The sequence below is a fragment of the Lutjanus erythropterus genome, chromosome 4, assembly GCF_056507025.1.
Source record: "Lutjanus erythropterus isolate fLutEry1 chromosome 4, fLutEry1.hap2, whole genome shotgun sequence".
NCBI lineage: Eukaryota > Metazoa > Chordata > Actinopteri > Lutjaniformes > Lutjanidae > Lutjanus > Lutjanus erythropterus.
In genome coordinates, this window is record NC_139320.1 from 30,122,427 (window position 1) to 30,128,600 (window position 6,174).

General features: G+C 37.3%; 2 non-coding genes across 2 annotated transcripts; both read left to right on the top strand.

Moving 5' to 3' along the window:
* The first annotated feature begins 4,221 nt into the window (after nt 1–4,221).
* Nucleotides 4,222–4,386, top strand: LOC146328553 (U1 spliceosomal RNA). The gene has a single exon (XR_014770061.1). It is a non-coding gene; the product is annotated as a U1 spliceosomal RNA (small nuclear RNA).
* Nucleotides 4,387–5,253: 867 nt separating this feature from the next.
* Nucleotides 5,254–5,444, top strand: LOC146328554 (U2 spliceosomal RNA). The gene has a single exon (XR_014770066.1). It is a non-coding gene; the product is annotated as a U2 spliceosomal RNA (small nuclear RNA).
* The last annotated feature ends 730 nt before the right edge of the window (nt 5,445–6,174 follow it).

Here is a 6,174-nt window from a genome sequence, read left to right on the forward strand (position 1 = left end):
CTAACATCCTGTTAGATCAGTGTTTGTCAACCCTGGTCCTCAAGTACCCCTGCCCTGCATGGTTTAGATGTTTCCCTGCTCCAACACACCTGTTCAAATGATCAGCTGATCATCAAGCCTCTGCAGAAGCCTGACAACAACCTGATCATTTGAATAAGGTGTGTTGGAGCAGGGAAACATCTAAAACATGCAGGCCAGTGGTACTTGAGGACCAGGGTTGAGAAATACTGTGTTAGATCAGCTGTAGGTTACCTGTAGTCTGCAGACCACGCTCATAGCTGAAGAAAGAAAGCACATTCTTGATTGCTGATTGAAGTTAAAATAGAAGAGATCCCCCTTCTGTCACATGTAGCATCTGTTCTTTTATCTGCCTTCTAAAGCACTTTGATAATAAAAAAGGTTATATATATGACTTATAAGAATAACACTAACAGACACAAAATATCTGCTTGTTGACAGATTAAAACTTCATTGCACAACAGAAGACTGATATATCCAGCGGTAAATATTACAATTACACAGAAAATTATTATTTTATACGATATGTCAATATGAGCCAATCGGAGCCTGTCAGCTCATCAATCAGGTGATAGTCAGATGTTTGCAGTCAGCGGAGAGCAGCTGTGGCCCCTGGCTCTAAAAACTGTGGCCGCCTCAATCTCGTGGGGTTTTTGTTGCCCACGTGTGCATGACATCAGAGCAAGTCGGGATCAAGTCGGACACAAACCTAACTGGTATGCATCGTGTGGCGATTGCCGCTGATCGATTCTGTGCTGGCCTGGCTCACCTCGAACGCATCTATTGAGTAAGATAGATAGAGTATAGATAGATAGATACTTTATTTGTCATTACACAAGTGCAACACGTTACACAGTGCAACGAAATGACATTCGGTTACAACCCGTCCCAGAGGACACAGAAGCACAAAGACAGTACGAATAATAGCAACATAAGATTATTTGTTTGTTTTCATAGCTCACTCCCTTGCAGCCAGGAGACAGCAACACTACAGTACACTGACTATTGATAACTTCCTCTTACAACCACACTTCAATCCACAAATGCAAACTGTCCATTTAAGTTCAAGAAACTGTCACACTTTCAGTCGTGTTTATTTTTTTATTTTTTTTGTCTAAAGGAGAGGTGGTGTTATTATTTGCACTTTCATTGTGGGAGGATGTAATTTTAATGACGTCATTTCAAGATGATGTGAAGATTGTAAAGGGTAATGCCACTCAATGAGGAATTCATTCTTCATTATCCTGTTCTGTACGATTGAGAATGTGATTTGACAAGGCAGCTAAAGCATAATCCTGTTGGTCAAAGATATCATCACAGTTTTAAGCTCTCTGCTCTTTTAGAGGAGGGTTCTCAGTTGCAGTCGTTGATTGGATGATGCAACATTAACGTTAATTCCTAAATTGTTTTGCATTTACCCATAAGAACTGGAAGTGTCTCATTTAAGTGGACTGGATAGTTCTCTCTCTTATGTGTAGATCTATTAATTTATACGTCAAACTACAGCCAGCAGTTGTACAAATGCAGGTAGCCTTCATTAAATGGTGTTAGCTATTTTTCAACAGAAACATTCATTAACATTTCAAATAAGTGCACAGTTTCTCCAAAATATTAGTAATTTACAAGAAGACGAGAAATTACAGGTAGAAGCTCAAGTTTGTTGTTTTAGGTTTAATAATTTTGTCATTTCCAGATGTTTGGATGTCTCATCCTCTAGACTCAAAAAACAGCACGCACATCCAAAACTGATAAGTACTGGGTGCTGAACAGTAAAACAGGTATAAAAATCAAACAGTAGGTACTATTAAAAAAGTCTTAAGGACCAGTTTCTGGTGTGCAGACGTATTGTTTGATTTTTGGGTGTCTCATCCTGACATTAAACTGACCATGCTTACTTGGGAATCTCAGGGATGAAAACATCTCATCACATCACAGGTGACTGTCAGTGTTTACGTCAGATTTCCACTGCCTGTATATATGTACTGCACTAAGTGAAGCATTTTAATATGTCATGAATTTGCTGTGGTAAACTATTTACACTGTATGTTTTATGTTTCTTTTTTTCTTGCTGTTGTTCATGTGATGGCTCAATGTTATTGGGGCTCCATTTCTGTGCAATGGGGCACTTTATTTCCCAGACTTTACATTAATAATAAAAGGAGAACAGACTTGTGGTGATATGAGGAAGCCTTTGCTGTGTTCAATTTCCAAACTGACATTTTGAAGTTTGAAACTGCTGTTGGTTATTTTTGTGATAGATGATGAGTGATGATTATTACACTTTTAAGTCTTAAAATAAATTTAGTAAACATTACTGTCGTGTCAGGTGATGTGTGATTATTGTATGCAGGGTGTAGTTTACAGTTTTACTGTAAGTTACACCCCGACTTAATTGAAAAGGAAGAAAATATGATCATATTTGGTGAAATTCATTGCGACCTGAAATATATGAGCCTGATATAATAATCCTTTATTATATTATATTATATTATATTATATTATATTATATTAGCATTTCTTTGGGTAAGCCACTTCAGCCTATTTGTAAGTGTTAATATGAGTAATATAGGGATTTGGGGGAAGTTTTTCCTCACCTAAATCGAGGGTCTTAAGGATTGTTAATGTTGTGCACTATGTACAGATTGTAAAGCCTCCTGAGGCAAATTGAGATTTGTGATTAGGTGTTATATAAATAATATTTAAATTAAATTATCCAATAAACCATTCTACTGTGGGTTTTAATCCTGCTATAATAGGACCTTTGCTTCAGTCCAAAACTTGAACACTATTAAAACAACTATTTTTGATCTGTCTTTGTTATTTCTAAGAAACCAGAAGTAACAAAACATTTAGTTTTCTATGGCAATCATGTTACCACCAATCTGCAACTAGAGATCAACATTAGAGTAAAAACAAACAAAAAAAAAAGTGACCAGACAAATTTGCCCCACGCGTCTGGTAACTCTTGCGTCATACACGTCTGGACTACCTGATTGGCTCATTGGGGGCAGGGTCAAGCCCTTTTGCACACGGCCACTTTACCTACACCCCCACAGACTATGGCGGATACATGCAAACTTGGATTTTTTATCTTGCTTCAAAGTTGTGTTTTTGGCATGAGGGCGTCTTGAGGTATGTTAATTTACAATTTTATGTCTTTATGTCATGTCATACGCCCGTCAGGCCAACAATATCAATGTTTTTTAAGAGTTTGACGTGTTTTTGGCGTTGGTGCCGTCGTCCTTTTTCGCCTCAGGTGCTAATGCCGAGCTAATGAGGTAGTTTTCACCATACAGGTAGAAGAAAACATGGAGTAAATTCAATGAAAAAAATAGTTTTATCGACTAAGTGGACAAATCCACAATACTTATAACCGACCACCCAAATTCTATGGTGTTTTATTTATTTGTTTACTTTTTAGTTCAGTCGTTTTTCAATTGCAGTCAAGTGGAAAGTACACGGTTGTCGCACAGGCCCACTGATACCTGAATAACCCAGTAGAGGACAGTAGAGCACCGTTTATCGTCGTGAAAACAGATGAGGAAGAAAATATTAAGAAGTCAACACAAATGCAGTAAACGGACGAGTATAAGCTAATAATTTGTTTTTGGTGGCGTCTGTATTCGTCTTAGACTTTATTCTAAAATAACTTAGATGCAGTTTAATTATTTTAAACAGCAATACAGATATCCGCCAGGGTTCACATGATAAATATGAAAATTATAAACAATGCTAATTTTAATTAGATTAAAGAAAGAGACGACGAAGGAAAACATGGGGAAAATAAAATGCAAAGATGTTTATCTTTCTCGGGTGGTTGGGTTCTTTGCGCGTGCGCCTTTCACTACAGTCAACTAAATGCGGAAGTTGAAAACTTGACATAAAATCTTCGTAGCGAGATTACTGGTCAGTTTGGTAAACGTGAAGGAGATAGTTGTGTTTTAATGTGCGTAGTTTAATGTACTGTGATTTGGTGATGCAGTGCATGATGGGAAGATATGGCCAATACACCAACTTTAATTATCTATGCTTTTATATTACGTTTCTATAGCCTTTTTACACCAAACATATTCGAAATAGTGTTGTAATTATTTGGGGTTTAATAACATTCATTTGTGATCGTTTGTGTATTTGTTTAGCAGTAACCGTCACAGAAAACGCTGTCGCGCAGAATGACCACCTGGTCCTTCAGTAGTTCAAGTCATACTTACCTGGCAGGGGCGATACCATGATCACGAAGGTGGTTCACCCAAGGCGAGGCCTGCCCATTGCACTCCAGGGTAGGCTGACCTTTGCGAATTCCCCAAATGTGGGAATCTCGACTGCATAATTTCTGGTAGTGGGGGACTGCGTTCGCGCTCTCCCCTGATAACGTGTTTAAAGTAAATTGAGTGAATTTAAGTTTTCATACTTTAAATCCACCATATTTTTTCTGACGGTCATTTTGTACTGACGTCTTAATTAACTATAACTGAAAGTGTCTGTCGGGTGATAGCAGAGGAATGAAAAGTGAAATTTTCTTCTTAAATGTAGTGAAGTATTATAAAATACCTCAAAATTGTGCTTAAGTGAATTACATTACACCACTGCAGATATTATGGGCAGGGTTTGTTACCTTTTTGTAAGCATTCTGAACTTCTACAACACAGATTGTTAGTTGAGTAAGTCACTAATACTAATACACTAATTTTATATTGACATTATCGTAATTTCCAGGTGGCACGTCTAAACGTGAATATTTTCAAGACAGTATATTTGCCATTGCATCTTGCGGTTTTGTATTTAAATGTGTCCCAACCGCAGTTAGGTCTTATGACCACTAGAGTACATCGGAGCTCCATTTGTTTTTGAAAACCGAGGCACTATGTTATGAAAAGCAGAGACCTGACACGATCAGAAAAATGTTAGCTTGAATACGACACAAAAGTACATGTTTTAAAATACACGCGGTTGTTTGTCTTGTAACGTTGCTGTAACCGAGGTTCAGCGGACTTGAACTGCTATTGGACTATGAGGCTACACGTGACCCGGAAGCGTCGATAGAGCCGCGTCTGTTCCCTTTATTTCTCTAAAATACCTTTATTTGGAGTGACTTTGTGACATTTCTCTTATCTGTCGTTCGTAGTGCTTCTCTTTGTTTCCCTGTCGGTCATCATCTCGTTACTTCAGCCGATAAACCGTCAGTGAGAGTGACGGCGCAGAGAATGACCCTTTTCCCTCTGACGTATTATCAGTATCGCTTCTCGGCCTTTTGGCTAAGATCAAGTGTAGTATCTGTTCTTATCAGTTTAATATCTGATACGTCCCCTACCCGGGGACCATATATTAAATTGATTTTTGGAACAGGGAGATGGAATAGGGGCTTGCTCCGTCCACTCCACGCATCGACCTGGTATTGCAGTACTTCCAGGAACGGTGCACCCCCTTCATAATGTGAAAAGTCAAATGATTAAGAATACTTGTATGATTGACTACACTATTATGCACTGTAGCAATAAGTCTTTCAGTATTTGTACAAGTTCTTTTTATCTCTTTAAACTCTTAGTCTTAAGTTTGTTTATAGGCATGTAATTATTAAATTAATAGATTTTCCATCTCTGTAAGTAGATTTTAAGATGCCATAAAGAAAAAGGACATTTTTGCAGTCAGCCTTTTCACTGAAATGTATCACCTTAGGATGAATCCTCTCATGTTCAAGGGGGTCTCAAACAAACATTTACTAATGGAGATCTGTACAGTGCAACATAACAAAGAAAATAAAATGCAGACATTCAGACAGACAACAAATTAAATAACAATAATTAAATAAATAAACATGGTACATTCTTGAACTACATACAGTCAAAACAAAAATGACAACTTACTTAACTTATTACACTCAGAATAAGAACTGTTTTTTGTTTTGTTTTTTTTAACCAACTTACTTAGATACAAAGTATAAATAATAATAAATATATAATACAATGGTCTGATCATAATTTTAGAATCCCTTAGTGAGTAATTTGATGTGGAAGGATGGAAAAAAAATTCAAACCACCAGGTCAGGATAGTTGAAATATATACATGCAAACTGATAGGAGTGAAATTGACATCTTATGTCTAGAGGGAGCAACCTGAGTGTATCACACGCTGTGCAATATAGATATACAATAATTT